The 17389-nt window shown below is 39.3% G+C and overlaps 1 protein-coding gene across 8 annotated transcripts in view; it reads left to right on the forward strand.

Moving 5' to 3' along the window:
- Nucleotides 1-14: 14 nt before the first annotated feature.
- nlgn1 (neuroligin 1) overlaps nucleotides 15-17389 on the forward strand; it is a 586564-nt gene continuing 569189 nt past the window's right edge. For all 8 annotated transcript variants that reach the window (XM_020620000.1, XM_020620001.1, XM_020620003.1 and 5 more), the window contains exon 1: nucleotides 15-447. The gene's annotated coding sequence lies outside the window, so the exon portion shown is untranslated. The remainder of the gene's footprint in view (nucleotides 448-17389) is intronic.

A 17389-nucleotide genomic window follows, 5' to 3' on the forward strand; every position in this document is an offset into this window, starting at 1 on the left:
GGGGGCGGTTTTACCAGCCAAGTGCAGCTTGAATCGTGAGGAGCGGACTATGGGGAGAAAAAAAAATCCCACTGTTTTCATGAACATCACCGTGATTAACATGTAAGACCTGGAGGCAATGGTCTTTGTCCTTCTAAGATAATGTAATTCTTATTATAGTTATGAATTAAAAAAGATCCCGAATCAACAGCGGACTTGTTTGTGGACTGAAGGGGTTTCTCAATTTGTTTCCGCGTCGGTGTAAATGTTGGACCGCATTTAACCCGAGTTTCTACCCTGTGGAGTGAAAAGTGCGCCAGGCTTATGTCCAACGCTTGAGCGACGGGATTTTTTTTGGGGAGGCTATGTGGCTTTTGGATGGAATGCACCTTTTCCTAACGGGACGTAACGCACAGAGGGATATTATTTGAAGCGGATAAGAGCAGCGGATGGGATCCTTCCTAAAGGGTAAATAGCCTACATATTCATACTCATTCTGCAAGATCATCAGGCAGGAAGAATTTCTCTTGTGGGTTTTGACACTTTGCTGGTAAAACCAAGCAACTGCGATGCAGTGAAACTGATTTTCTTGTTGATGATTTACCTTATGAGGCGGTGACAGAGGACAAGTTCAGGGGGATGTTGAGAAGATGAATGTCTTTGTTTCCTTTACATACGCTATTTCTGCGTAGTGGAAGAGGTTGGTAATGAGAAGAACTGCATAAGAAGCTGTTGGAAACGTCCCCTTACACAGCAGAAGGCAGCATCTCTTCTGCTTCTCTCTTCCACTTTGGGCTCTCTCACTCTGTTCCAAGCGCATGGACGCACAGAGCTGCACAGTCTTACAAAGCAAGCTGCGCAAAATAGCCAGGCTGGAGAATAAGGCTTTGCCTGAAATGGCTGAGTGGTGAATTTATTCTTAGAAGTATTTTCTTGCTGTAGAATGAAACATCAACATATTCAACACCAGTCTGTCGTTCACCACCTCCAGTGCACTGTACGTGCGCATGTAGATCTAATATCTTAAACTGTGACTGCCCATCATAATTTTCTTGTGATGAAATGAAATGTATTTATTTATTCTTAATCGGTCTTGATCATGCATTATGAAAATAATCCGAATTAGCAGATTTTGGATATTGATTTTGAGATGAGATTTGTTCAAATACTTTCGCTGATTCTTTCTTAATCAAATGAACGCAAACCTCCTCTCAGGCTAATTGCTAGGAGGTAAGGATAGAGGGGGATTGCAAACACGGCGCGCGTGTTTAACGTGCGCGCGCATGGTGAATAGAGTCTCTCTATCCGATCCTGGAGGAGGAGGAGGAGGAAAGTTGCGCCCGTCGGCGGGGGCACCATTACAATATAAAACTGGATGAATGCGGTGCTTGTGTGTGCGCGCTTCAAGGACTTGCCACACCAAAAATGAAGTAGAAAGCGTTCGGTGCTGCGATGTGACCCCGGCAGATAGTTTTTAATGGCATTACCCCATCACCCCTTATACCCAAAAGTAAAGCCCTGACCAGGCTTTGATGGAGTGAGCAGGAGATCAGTTACAGAGATAGCAGTCATTACTTGAGCTACTGTGTTGGCATTAAATAAATCGCCTTGCAGGTGCACCTAATCCAGCCCCAGTGATCATGCATATCTTTTGTTGAGAGGCTACTGTCTGGCAGCACAGCAGCTCAAAAAATATTAAAGTGATCTCACAGGTTCGGATTTGCCAAAATATAGTCAGGGGTGATATAATGGATTCTGGACTACTGTGACCCTCACTCCCACTCCTCCACCATCACTTAGCCTGTAATCAGCAGCACCTTGAGGTCCACTTGAATGTACCTCACCTTGTTCTTCACTATTTAAAAGAAAGACTGACTGTACAAGAACAGACCTGAGACAAAATGGCCCTTGGGCGCAGATGCTTTCATGGATATGTATTTAATAACAAACTGATGGCAAGAATGCCATTGCAGGCATTAGATAACACTATCCGCCTATGACCTTTCCTGAAATTCTTCAGTTATTTTCCACCCTGTCTTCTCTATCCTGCTGCTTTCTTGTGTTCTCAGTGCATGGTGGTGGAGGCTGCTTCCATGCCACTCAGTCCCAGGGGCCCTGATCTACATAGTTCAGCCCTCAAGGAAAACATCTACTCACCGCTCCTCATTGTCTTCATTTTTTCTCTATACATGCTCTGCTCTCCTGGTTTACCACATCCTCCTCTCCTAACGTCTCCTCCTACTGACTCATCTACTGTTTCTGTGCATTGGAGGGAGCTCATCTGTAAATGATAGATTCCTTGTTAACTTGTGTTGTGGGCCCTTTCTTTCTGGAGAAAGTGGTCACCTGTCTAGTGACCTGTTTGCTTGTTAGAGTTTCTGCTTCTGAAGTTTGCTATTGAAACTACAGTACTGGTCTGAACTGTTTCAGTGTCAATGAGACATTGGCTATACTGGATCAATGCTTGTTGCCATGGAATTTGCACAGTAATGCATCCTTCTCATATATAAATAAAGCATTAGATTTTCTGTTCTACACACCAGTAAAAATAGGACCTTTTTTTTTTTAGAATAAAGCTACAAAGGTAATTATTACAAGCCACAGCCACAATGGGTGCTTCCCTAGGTTGTGTTCTTCCAAGGACATAGCCTATGAAGGTGTATCCTTCAGACTGACAGGCAGTGGGTTCATCCTGCATCCTCCCCCCAAATGCCACAGAGTGCAGAGCAATACACTAACCATGCATTCAGGTGTTCAACAACTTCAGGAAGAAATCTCCCCATCAAGAGATTGCCTTTGAATAGTTAACAAGTGCTTATGTTCCCTCATTATGAGTTTTATGTTTCAGTCATGGCGTTTCATTTCACAAATGGCAAACCAACGGGATACACAAACACTTGTATTTAAATTCTTTTCTTTAGAGCAATGTGTGTTATGACATCCATCAACATTTCATTTCCCAGCTGCATTTGGGAGGAGGTCTTGTTGACACACATACACAATGTGTTTGGTCTTTGAAATGAGTTACAGTTACTCAGGGCAATACACCAGAGAATCTGTACTGTATTAAATGTGTTAGCAAAGAAATCACCAGCACTCACTCCGGTGAGCTTTCAGGGCTCAGTCATTGAGATTGTGGACACCTTAAATACCTGGGGGTCCACCTCAACAACAAAATGGATTGGACTGAAAACACTGATGCCCTGTACAAGAAGGGCCAGAGTCGCCTCCACTTGTTGAGGAGACAAAGGTCCTTTGGTGTGCGGGGGGCACTCCTTCGGACTTTTTATGATACTGTAGTGGCATCTGCTGTTTTTTATGCTGTTGTGGGCTGGGCGGGAGGTAGCACAGAAAGAGACTAAACAAGCTGGTCAAGAGAGCTGGGTCTCTCCTGGGCTGCCCCCGGATTCCATCGAGGAGGTGGCGGACAGAAGGATGCTGGTAAAACTAACATCCATCATGCATGACCCCTCCCATCCCCTGCACCACACAGTAGAGGCTCTGAACAGTTCCTTTAGCGCAAGACTGTTACATCCCCAGTGCAAGAAGGAGCGTTACTGTAGGTCGTTCCTCCCCACAGCAATCAGACTGTACAATACATCACTGCAGGGATAATCTAGGTGAAATTATGAGGGACTATGTAATAGTCAACTGAGGTGCAATACTCAAATCCTGGGGTAAAATGCATGGTTAATATGCACATATGTAAATTCTGTTCTTGATTATTCAAATACTTGATTCTGTCTATTTTTGAGTGCTTGGAATTTATTTATCAGAATATGTGTGTGGTGCTTGTTCTCATGGTGTTATGCTGTTTATTCTCCATTGCTGCTGAAACACTGAAATTTCCCCATTGAGGGATCAATAAAGTACCTACCTGCCTACCTACCAAAGCAAAATATGACAGTAATCTTAAATACTATTGGTTTAAAACCGCAGCATGTCACATTAGTTCAGCATTAATGACTTGTACAGTACTGATTTGGCAGATACAATATGTTGATCTTACTGCAAAGTTCAACCAATATTCATGCATATCATTTTAGAAACCATCTAGTCAAAGGATGACATTTTCCTCCCCAAAAGATGATAGCATTGGTCATTTTTTAGATGGGTTTGTTTACATTGCATTATAACACTATATCCCCTCAAAATAACATGCATGTGTAACTTTCATGTTAAAGACTATAGCACTGGTTTGTTTTGGCAATGCAGGTAGGCCCCCCCCACTTCTGACAGAGGTCAGAAGATTCATTTTGGAAAACATTGGCAACCACTTTTATTTTTTTTATTTAGGTGTGATAACTTATTATTGCTCGAGGGATAACAGATCCATCTAGTGAGAAGCTGACTAATAACTAGGTTACTTGTATATTTAAGGGTAAAACTCAGTGGTGTAGAAACACTGCTGAATACACCGTGTGTTAAGATCTCATTGCAGTGGTACTATGGCAATGAATGAACAATTACAACATCTTAAATATGCACCTTCCTACTGAGACAGCAGGAAATAAATTAGGTATTGACAGAGAGGGCCCAGGAGGTTTCACCGGGCTAATCTGTCCTTTATTTGTGAAAAAAGTGGTTGGTTTTCCATTTGGTTAATTCTCACATGTTGTTGAAAATGCTTTTGCTACTCTGGTAGCAGGCCTGTTTTCACTGGATGGACTGTAGACAAGTGCATTTGTTCAGAGCTGAGAATGAAATAAACATCACCTGTTTTGAATCAGTAAGAAAAGAGAGAAGACATAACCAATCTGAGCATTGCATTTAATTGGTTTTGGAATATACATTAGAATGCTATTGTATGCTAGAATGCCATAGAGTATATGTATTACATGTTTACTCCATGCAAAACAAAATTCACTTGCATGTGGTTAAGACTTGGAATTGCTTTAATTACACTACTCTGACAGTCTCATATTTAACTGTGTATCCTAAATGTGAAATTATGAGTTGACCCTTATTGCTAACACAGTAGGAAACACAGTGCATTTATGCTTTAGATGTGTAATTAGCCAACAGTGAAAATGGACAGGTTTGATGATCACATTAACATGCTGCTTAGCATCCACTTTGACAGAATTTGGAGGTTGGGTAACTCAAAAGCCCCGAAGATGTTCATACTGCACAGTCCTGGTGCTGTGTTCATACCTGACCTCTTTGGTGCACATTAGGGTGACCATGCGGAGCACACATGTACACACACACACACTGCGCTGTGTACCCACATACACTCTCCCTGTAGTTCTCTCTCCTAATTCACACTGAGTGCCTTTTAGATGCATTTTTTTTGTACAGGCATCTCACATAGATGGAATTCCATTCTATCAAATGTGGCAATTCACACTGACTCCACACGTGTGCTGGAGCCCTGTGCTTTTTTCACACTTCAGGTCTTTTTTTCTCCACTGCTGCATTTATTGAAGCATAATTTCCACAAACAGCTGTTTAAATCACACAATTTAGCAAACGTTCTACTGGTATCTTTTATGATTGTACAGGCTCCTGGTGTACCTCTCAGTTGCTGGCATCTTTAGTCATGAGGCTGATATAAAGACATGAAATCCAGTGTTTGTGGGAAAAAGCAGATTGTTACAATTTTCTTGTACTTCAAAGAGGTGACCTGATCAGGCAAAATGTAAATATTAATAATAATGTAACCCACAGTAGAAAACTGTCTCATACCTGAAATCCCAGAATAGAAATCTAACTTAAGTGGTAAAACTCACATTTTGTAATTCTGATGAGCTGGTCTTTTAAACAATATGACAGATTTACTTAATCAGGCTGGATCAGATAGCTCATCCATCTGTGCAAATCACAAACTCATTCTATATTTATTAGGGCCAAGCCATCAGTCGGCCATCGGCCATCGTTGGGGTATTGGTGAGCATACGCCAGCGGTGTGTGAAAACCCCTTCACCCTGTTGCTGTAGTATCCATGATTTCACACATTTAGTGCAGTTTCTCCTGGTTTTTTTTTGCCACAGAACCTACTGTCTTCTTCCACGACCAAAAGGCCAAGAGCAGAGAACGAAGGTGTCATTTGCAACTTCTTATCAGACATATTCTCAGTTAGAATCAGGTATAACTAGAGAAATGCATTTCCTGTTGAAAATGCGTGTGGATGCTAATATGCCTCAAAGATTGCCCTGAAAATGCTGAAAATTTTGACACCTGAATGGTTTTTCTAGCTGAAAGTATGCTGAAGTAGAATTTTCCCATTTTTTTGAATGGGGCAAAATTTTCAGAATAAAGCTAAATAATTCAAAAGTATGAAGTTTTAGAAAAATTCAGAATAGAAGCATGAATGTCCATGAAGGGCTGAACATTTCCTTAAGGAGCTGAAAATTTTGATAGCTGGAAGTATGCTGAAGTAGAATTTTCCCATTTTTTTGAATGGGGCAAAATTTTCAGAATAAAGCTAAATAATTCAAAAGTATGAAGTTTTAGAAAAATTCAGAATAGAAGCATGAATGTCCATGAAGGGCTGAACATTTCCTTAAGGAGCTGAAAATTTTGATAGCTGGAAGTATGCTGAAGTAGAATTTTCCCATCCATTTGACTGGGGCTAAATTTTGAGAATAAAGCTAAATATTTTAAAAAGTATGAAGTTTAGAAAAATTCTGAATAGAAGCATGAATATCCTTGAAGAGCTGAAAAGTTTGATAGCTGAAAGTATGCTGAACTAAAATTATCGGAAAGAGTTTCAAAATAAGATACCGCCACCTGCTGGTAGGTGGAGTTATTTCTGTCATGCAGGCACAAAACGTACGTGCCAGTCAGCTGTTGGCTGTCATCTGCGCAGCATGTTCAAGTGTCACTTTTTCAACCTGACTGGTCCAGACAAAGGTGACAGGAGGCAACGTAACAGTCGACCTTCATCGGTGCTAGTTCTTTCACGTTGGCTTGTTGTGTCTCTGCCCTTACAGCTTGGTTAGTCTTGTTTTGCAATGTGAACAACAATAACAAACATGGAAACAATTCCTAAAAACCACATTTATTGTCATGTTGCCCTGCTAATAATGTGTTTCAACAGGTATCTATTTACAGTTTTGGCTGTAGTAGGGGCACATCACAGCTCTGCTCATATTGTTTCTTTTAATTATTAGAATGTTTTAAAGGAATAGAATAAAAATAAAACAACTTGTTCAACTGTAATTAAAAGTCCAAACAACAATTTTGGGAAGTAAACAGATCATTAGTGGTGGTCATGTACAGAGACATCAGAGCAAAACGTTGTCAACAGGCACATCTAAACAACAGTTTCAGAGATGGAGGACACAGGAAGCTGCTCCTGCTCAAATAAACCAGGCCTCAGGGTGCCCTGATACCTCAGAATCAGAATCAGCTTTATTGGCCAGGTGTGACGGACACACGAGAAATTTGACTCAGGTACATCGGCTCTCAATGTGCAAAACAGTAAACCAGTATAAGGCTGTGTAATATAACAAAATAGCAGTATTAACATCAATAAACAGTGCAAACAATGCAGAAAAAGCTGTATAAACTGACAGTAAACAATGCAGACAACAAAGGAATGTTCATTGAAATGAGATAAATAGGGATAAAAAAAACAGAGTACTATACCTACAGTATATGTTAACAGTAATGACACACAAAGATTACAGTATTGTTCAATAATAATAACCAGAATAGCAAAGGCCCAGCCAATGATCAGCTCCAGGATGATCAAAGACAGTCTGGAGTTACCTGTAAGTACTGTGACAGTTAGAAGACGTCTGTGTGAAGCTAATCTATTTTCAAGAATCCCCCGCAAAGTCCCTCTGTTAAAAAAAAAGGCACGTGCAGAAGAGGTTACAATTTGCCAAAGAACACATCAACTGGCCTAAAGAGAAATGGAGAAACATTTTGTGGACTGATGAGAGTAAAATTGTTCTTTTTGGGTCCAAGGGCCACAGACAGTTTGTGAGACGACCCCCAAACTCTGAATTCAAGCCACAGTACACAGTGAAGACAGTGAAGCATGGTGGTGCAAGCATCATGATATGGGCATGTTTCTCCTACTATGGTGTTGGGCCTATTTATCGCATACCAGGGATCATGGATCAGTTTGCATATGTCAAAATACTTGAAGAGGTCATGTTGCCTTATGCTGAAGAGGACATGCCCTTGAAATGGTTGTTTCAACAAGACAATGACCCCAAACACACTAGTAAACGAGCAAAGTGTTGGTTCCAAACCAACAAAATTAATGTTATGGAGTGGCCAGCCCAATCCCCGGACCTTAATCCAATCGAGAACTTGTGGGGTGATATCAAAAATGCTGTTTCTGAAGCAAAACCAAGAAATGTAAATGAATTGTGGAATGTTGTTAAAGAATCATGGAGTGTAATAACAGCTGAAAGGTGCCACAAGTTGGTTGACTCCATGCCACACAGATGTGAAGCAGTTATAAAAAACTGTGGTCATACAACTAAATATTAGTTTAGTGATTCACAGGATTGCTAAATCCTAGAAACAAAAACGTTTGTACAACATAGTTTTGTGTTTGTACAGTCAACGGCAGACACTGCTATTTTTTTGAACACACCCTTTTTAACTAATTGCCCAATTGCACAGCCTTAAGAGCGCGCATATCATGAATGCTGGGTCTTGTTTGCTTTCTGAGAATCTACTGCACCTACTGGTAACTTGTTTGCCATGTAGCAATAAAAAATATACTAAAAACCTGGATTATTCTGGTTAGTCACATTGTACTGCTATTATTTTGAACAATACTGTATATATGACACCGAAAGCTGTAGAAGAAAACAGACAACTATATTTTCTATTGTTTCAGCACAGGGACCTTGTTTACTAGTTAGTGGCTGCCAAAAACAACCCAATGCACTGAGAATCCAGTTTAACCATGCAGTATCTCAGCAGTCCAGACTGTTTTTTTATGGTAGGAGGCCTTCCTATCACAGAATAACATGATGTCTGAGAAGGACCCACACTTTCTGAAGTTCCTGGCAACTGCAGACTGGTCATCTGCTCGGTGTATGGCAACTTCTATGCTCACTGATGTGGATGTGTAACCACTGGCTGGTCTTATCTGCATGCTGCTATCCAAGAGGAGAGGAAAGGGGAAAAATGAGGAAGAGGAGGTGGGCATGTTTGGAACAGAATATCCTGCAGAAAGTCCTGAGACTTTGGGATGGGCATTTCTTCATTTCACACTGCTATGAAGTAATTTTGTACATCTTCTAGCATTGAGAATATTGGAGACGAGGCTGGTTGCAGTAGATTATCAGCAGAAGGTTGAGTGCAGAGATTTAGTGTCACAGTGCTCCTTCTCAAAACCAAATCAGAATTGGATTAGTGAAGAATTATCGTCTGTACTGTCCCATCAGTTCTGGTTTCACTGGAGAGTTAGGTAAACAACAGTATATGTACTGATGAAAAGAGATGTGTGTGAGGCTTGTTCTTTTAGTTGAGAAGAGAAGACTAGCAAACGGATATTTCACAGTGTGAAATTTATTATGCATTAATGTATCAAAATTAGCATATGCACATGGATCTCCACTGTTTTGGGAAAACAGAAAAGACTCCCCTCAACTTATCAGTATACAATATTTGTATTAAAAGGTGCTACTATCTGATTGGTCAAAAACTGTTGGGGAGGAGCCGTGGTTTAGACTTAACTTTCCCCTTATTAGTCCTTCAGTCCGTCCCTCCTCCTAAGTCCTATCTGCTCCAATCGTAGAGGACAGCACCCTAGAAAGCGGAGGAATACTTATACTGCCTTAATTTCTACATAGACACTCACTTCTTCCTTTGTTTCTAACTAACTGCTCCATATTAGGTGTTGCTTTCCGCTTCCAATTAAAACTACTCTGTGTGTGTGCATAATGGTTTTACCTTTGAAGTTTTCTCCTCTTCCTGGCTTCAGATCTAATCTCTGTTTACTAACCAAGGAGTCCCAGTGAACTCTATTTCCTCTGGCTTCATCAGCCAGGTGGTGACAATAAAGTAACTGTGGACTCTATTAGCCAAAGCTATAAATCTAATGAGATTCAGTGATTTAGTGAACAAGTCCCTTTGATGTTAAACAGTGCTCCAGTGACTAACACAGTAAATATAGACCAGTAATTCAGTGAACACATAGGGTGATATGTAACTACATAAACATAACTGTGAGATAAAAGTATGTAAACTTATGTGTGCTATAAAATAATAATCTTAACTAATCCTATTCATATTTTTGTAAAAATAAAAATCACCCTAACATGTGTAACACTAAACAAAGCAGATAATTGAGAAACCCCATATTTAAACTAGCATAATGCAGACATGGTAACTTCTCCAGGCTTACGACAATTTTCTCTAACCTTACAGGAACAAAGCATTAACGTGCATCCAAAGTAATGAAATTAATTCCAACAGGTAGGACTTGGGGCAAATCTGCCGTCGGATTTGAATGGGCTGCTTCTCAGGTGGCTAGCTCTCCTTTCAGAATGCTAGCTTCACCAGGGTCCTTCTGTTGTCGGCTGTCTAGAGATGTCTCACCAAAAAACTATATACAGTATAATTGAAACTGATTGTCACAGGATCATTCTAGTAGTGTCTCAGGAGTTTCATAAAGGATTCGGCTTAAATACAACTTGCTCTTGGCTTTGCGACAAAGAGTTTCTTTGTCTTAGACTTTCATCTAAAGTTGGGGGGCTTTAAATTTTGGTGTGCATTTACTTCAGGTTGCTACCTGTCAGTTTAATATGTGGGTGATTTACCAGACACTTGGGTCATTTCTGTTTCATATACTGTAGATGCTAAAAATATCTCACTTTTAGTTCGGTCATCACTTCTAACCTGTGTGGTTCACTTATCATGAAATGGAACATTAAAGCATTTCATATAACATTTACCTTGCTAAGATACAGGTTTCAATGCAGATCCAGTAGCACTGAAAACATCAGAACATCATGAATGTCCTTGAGGAGCTGATCATTTTGATAGCTGAAATTATGCAGAAGTAGCATTTTCCCAATCATGTGAATGGGGCAAGATTTTCAAAATAAAGCTAAATATGTCTAATATGAAGTTTAGAAAAATTCTGAAGAGAAGCATGAATGTTCTCGAAGAGCTGAATATTTTGATAGCTGAAAGTATGCTGAAGTAGAATTTTCCCATTCATTCGAATGGTGAGAATTTTTCAAAATAAAGCTAAATATTTCAAAAGTGTGAAGTTTAGAAAAATTCTGAACAAAAGCATGAATGTCCTTGAGGAGCTGAACATTTTGAGAGCTGAAATTATGCTTAATTAGAATTTTCCCATTCATTTAAATGGGAAAAGATTTTCAAAATAAAGCTAAATAGCTCAAAAGTATGAAGTTTAGAATACTTCTGAAGAGAAACACAAATGCCCTTGAAGAGCTGGACATTTTGATTGCTGAAATTATGCTGAAGTAGAATTTCCCACTCATTTGAATGGGGAAAGATTTTCAAAATAAAGCTAAATAGTTCAAAAGTATGAAGTTTAGAATACTTCTGAAGAGAAGCACAAATGCCCTTGAAGAGCTGGACATTGAATTTTGATAGCTTAAATAGCTGAAAGTGTGCTGAAGAAAAATTTTCCCATTCGTTTGAATGGGTCAAGATTTTCAAAATAAAGGTAAATATTTCAAAAGTATGAAGTTTAGAATACTTCTGAAGAGAAGCACAAATGCCCTTGAAGAGCTGGACATTTTGATAGCTGAAATTATGCTGAAGTAGAATTTCCCATTCATTTGAATGGGCAAACATTTGCTGAAAGAAGCTAAATAGTTTAAAAAGTATAAACGTTATAAAAAAGTTGTATACAAGTATAAATGTCATTGAAAAGTTGAACATGTTGATACCTTAATGGTTTTCATAGTTCAAAGTATGCTGAAAAAATTAAGTGCCAAAAAACAGATAGAAGATACCAGAATAATAATAATAATGAAGACCAGGATAACATAGCATGGATGCTGAATCAGCATCCATACAATAAAGACCAGGATAACATAGTATGGATGCTGAATCAGCATCCATACATTAAATACCAGGATAACATAGTATGGATGCTGACTCAGCATCCATACAATTAGTTGTTTGTGAACAGGTGCAGGTTATTACAGTGTAGCTCAACCCAGACTGCCCAAGAATTATGTTCATATTAGATAATCCTTCAAAATTTGAATTCCCATTTCAAAATGAAGTGACAGTGTAGTAAAAATGTCTAGAGACCATCTATGTAGTTTGTGTAAAATACTACAGAGTATATTTTACTTTCATGGAAGATTTTTTTGAAGCATGTCATTAAGTGTTTTTGACACATGACTTCTTGCAGTCAAGAGAGTAATTACTGTCTCGGTAGCCAAGAAGAAAGTCATGGCATGGTGTCATTCTTTTGCAAGTCTCAGGGAGGCGTGAGGATAGGTCAACAAAGTAGGCCTTTTGTTTGTTAGATTTTTATTTCAGTATTTGGCAGAATATTGTCTGAATTCCTGTACTGTTTCAAAAAACAAAAAGCACCTGTGGTGCAGGCAGACAGTGCTATGCAGAGTGACCTAACTAATTATAATTTATTTGTGCTTATGATTAGTTTGTCATCAAATTATTTTCCCCTAGCCCATGTTACTGGGTCATGAGAGCATTTGGCTGTCATGTTGGGATGAATAAGAATAGAGTACAGTGATGCAGCGAAAGCCACGAATCACTGACTGTGGTTACATGAGCCTTTTCTTTTTTGCCTTTCAGTGTAATCTCTATGATCCATGTTTCCCACAAAAATGCCCACATTGGTGCTAAACAATATAATCAGATACTCTGTTTGGTCTTCATGCTCCAGAGTAAATAATTTGAAAGATTGACTCACCCACAACAACCTTGAGGAGCAGAAAACACTTCTGAAGTGTAACTCATGATTCTTATGTGGTGAGCAGGGTTACCAGTACCCACATTGTGCATTTTCATTTCAGCGATTAAACAAGAAACTTATACAGTAGAGATGTGAAGATAGGGTGCTCTCATACACAGAAATGATGACGTTGTCTCACATCTTTTGTGTCCTGTGTCCGTCCCTGAGGGTGTCACTTCAAAGGCTTCAAATCCTTTCACACATTTGTGTTAGCTGAAAGCTCACCTGAGGACGGTGCTGAAAAGAACAGACTGTGCTGGCAGGTCGATAGGGCTGCTAAGGTTACATGGTTGGAGAGTGTGTGTGTGTGTGTGTGTGTGTGTGTGTGTGTGTGTGTGTCTGTCTGTGTGCAGGCAAGCATAGAACTAGGGGCTTCTAAAACAAACAAGAGTACAAGTGTAGCAGTTTTAATATAGTGCTCTGTTTCTGTGTGACAAAGCCTTCACTTTTTTCTTTTTGTCTTCCATGATCCATGTTTCTGAAGCCATCTGCTTTCACTATGTAAACAACGGTAGCACGACTAAACATAGGACACCTGGGCAGGTTTTCAGTTGAAATCGCAATTAGCAGAATTTCATTTCATTTTATTATAAATTGTAAATCTTCTGCTATAGATTTTCTAGGCTGAAGTGGAATTGGATTATAATTTATTAATTATTATTAATACATGATGAGGAATAAAGCATTTTATCTGTTATGGTTTAGTCCCCCTCACCAGGAGGGTGAGGGAGAACTGAGGTTGGACTCAAGATTGCCGACCCAGGTGCTAGTTAAAAAAAGGAGGTTAAATAGAACAAAACACAAAGTAACAACATAACAAGGGTCATGAACATATATAAAGAGCAAAGTAGGGTAGAGATGGTGGAGGGGAAAAGACAGGCCAACGGCAAAAAAACAGGAGAGTGGGAGGAACAGGATGGACAGGTGAATAGACAAACTGAACTAGGAGGATAGGTGAACGAAAACGGAAATCCACATCACAGTTGAACTGTCAGCGTGGATAACAAAATTAACGTCTGGCTAACCTCATGGACAAAAAACAAAGCGGTCCACAGCACAGGAACTGTCAGTGTGGACCGTATAATGCAAAACATATAACCTACGTATAAAATGAGATCCACCACACTGGAACTGTCAGCACGGATAACAAAAAGTAACGTCTGGCTAACCTCATAGACAAAAAACAAAGTGGTCCACAGCACAGGAACTGTCAGCGTGGACCGTATAACACAAAACATATAGGCTACGTATAAAATGAGATCCACAGCACAGGAACTGTCAGCGTGGAAAACAAAATACGTCTTATATGCACTATGAAAAAAGGGCTGTTATGGGGTATGCACGTTACAGTAGTTAATGCTCCAGCGATGGCAGAGCGTCCGCCAGAGGTATAAATAAAGTTAGGAGGGTGATTACAGTGATGCACCCCAGCTGTGCGCAACAACCCACAAGTCACTGATTACAAAAAGCGACACAGCTGAGGCGCTGATCCTGCAAAAAGAGCGAGCAGGAGAGAGAAATGCAGAAGAGAGGCAGGTCGCGCTGAGCGGACTTGACATTATCTTGTGAGCTACATGGCAGACAAACAATTAATTCAGTCTTGATCTGAAAGCAGTGCCCCTCAGGACATTGGCTTATTTACTGAGAATCAAAGAGACAAAAAGATGACATGAGAAAGCCAGTTATCAGATAAATAAATGTACTTAAATATGTATAAGAAGAGGAGAGGGAACCGAGATTGTTAAATGGAGCACATGAACAAAGAGTTGGCTAATGGACCAGTGAATAAATGGAAGAATAGGCTATTAGTTAGTGATAGTGGAGAATGAGTTAACATTTTACTTGAACCACATTTTGGATCTAAATTCTAGGATTTAAGCAACAATTAGTACAAGAAGAGCTTCTTATGTTTCTGAAAATTATCAGCTTTTGAGAGAGATGATAAGGATAATGACACATCAAGCTTTAGCCGTGAGACATGTTACTTAGCTGCTAGCCATAGTTAGCTCTGGAGCTACACATGACCAGGTAAAACAGTGAGTCCCTGTACAGAAACATTCCTGGACATGCAATAGCCTCAGGCCCTGTATTTTTCTCCACATCCTCTGGTCACAGTGCAGCAGCCTGGGAAATATATATATAAACTATGTGCAGTCAAAAAACCCCACTTTTAAAATGGCCCTGGTGGATGTTTGGCAAGCTCACATGAACATGCAACTGCCTGGAGATACTGACCATTCAAGGAAATCCTTACACTATCACATAGGACTTTACATTGGTGGAAAAAAGTCTCACCAGCTAGAGTTTGCGAGATGTGTATCAACCGAGTTGCTTCTGCATAGAAGTACAACATCGGTCACCTCTTTTATTTGAGTTTTCAGTAATGTTTAAGATGATAATTGATGATAATTCATCGTTGTAACTTTGTAGAGAAATCAGAAAACAGAAAAGCATGCCATGGGCTCTTTAATTTGTGTAAAAAAAAAAAGAACCATAGCTGATTCTAGCTACTACTCTGCTTGCAAGAACAACTGCTGCTATAAGAAGAGAGGGAAGAGGTGGGTGCAAACATGAGGACATTTGTGATCACATAGGATAATGAGTTCCAATAATCACATGCAGTCACAAACTGGTTTGCCACCCATACAGGAGTTTCCTTGTGTGATGTCGCTGTGTTAAGAGTTTAGAAAAAGCATCTTAACTGTAAAAAAACTGTAGTGACAGTGGTGGCTTTGGAAAGGATTTGTTTAGAAACGTGGATCAAGAAAGATGGGCTGGTGGAGACAGAAGGGTGGAATTAAGAGGGAAAATGTGGGGATAACAAAGGAGACGAAGATGCAAAGTGATGGTCCTGATGAGATAAGGGCCCCAATTATTGAAAAAGGCTCATTTACTGTACTGCAGCCTTTATGCAACGATAGAGAAAAACAAAGGATATTGAAGCAAATTGCTGCATTTCTGATTCATTCTTGTTATATATACTTTAGTACAGTCAGTAAAATGAAAAAGTGTTATTCTATAATGAAATACTGATTTATGTGAGAAATAATTCTAACTTATAAGATAAAAGTTGATCATGTATGTAATGTTTGTCAGCTCAGTGTATTAGGAGCGATTGCTGCATTTCAACTATGAGAATCTAACGAGCGGTATACTCTGTACTTCAGAATTAGACTGGACCATCCAGCTTTATTTTTCCACTGTCGTTCCTTTCTATCTGCCTCTATTTAGAGGAGGGAGTGTGTGTGTGTGTGTGTGAGAAAATGAACTGTGGTCTCATACTTGAAGACTGACAGATTTCATGCATCTCCAGCAGTTTATTAATCAGACACAATTATTTGCTGTTCACTGTAAAGTATAATCAGTAAATTGTGAATTTATTTAATCTTTTGCTTTTACACAGCACAATGCCGGTTCATATTTTAATGGGTTTCTGAGACTCTCAACAGTAAAATATATAGTAAAACAACCTGGATTTTAAACAGCTTTAGCCCTTGTTAGTGGGTGGTCAGTTGACTGCATGTTGAGACAAATGTATATTGTTGGTTCAGTGAAAAATAAACAAATTCACTGTATATGTATATGCAACAATAAAAGATGGAAAAGACAAAAATCATGTAAAATCAATTTAAACAAAACCACAAAAATATTTTAGAACAGTGAAATTGTCATGCTGTTTTGAATGCTATGTTCAACTATATAAAACTTCTGAACATAGTTACAGAAATAACATGAAGCACATTTTATTTTATTTATTGGTAACATTTTATTTTACAGTTCTGTGAATTCCAGTTTATTTCAAAATATTTTTTAAGAGGTTTCCCAGAAAGAAACATGCAATGTGGTACTAATAATAGATAAAATTACAGAATGATCAGTTGGTACTCTTACTGTTTAGTTATTTTTAAATGTACAATTGTAAATGCTAGCACAAAGCTCAGTGATGGCCGAGTACCCACAGTGTAAGTAATACAAAGGCACACACACATACAATGTGTGTACAGTTGGCACTGTATTTCTGTCAGATTACACACCGCTTCACCAGAAAAACTGTTGCCATCACAGTTTCTTTGGTATTCTCATGTTTATTTCTTTTGTTTGCATTGGAACAACACAAAAAGCCAGATCTGCTCCATTTCACACAGAACTCCAAAAATGGACTGTACAGAATTATTGACAACTTTTCAAAATCATCAGAAACTGTTGTATTTCCAGCCTGTGATGCTCCTTTAATTTGTAATGAAACTCACCTGTAGCAACCAACAGGTAGTGATGGCCCTATGACATCCAAGGCTCCGACACATGCGCGGTAGCTCATAAAGCAATTGTTTCGAACCACTGTGCTGAGGCTTGTTTCGGTCACGTGACTAGTGACATTTGAATCACTCGAGTGACGTCCGAAGCAGTTGGGTTCGTTGGATGTCAGGTGAATCAGCTGATTGGTTCGGTTTGTTATGTGAATCACTTTGGATCGAGTGTGTTCAGAGATAGGATATCCCTATTTAGTGGCATTCATTTGAATCT

Source organism: Monopterus albus, unplaced genomic scaffold (genome assembly GCF_001952655.1).
Source record: "Monopterus albus unplaced genomic scaffold, M_albus_1.0 scaffold230.1, whole genome shotgun sequence".
In the NCBI taxonomy this organism is placed as follows: Eukaryota; Metazoa; Chordata; class Actinopteri; order Synbranchiformes; family Synbranchidae; genus Monopterus; species Monopterus albus.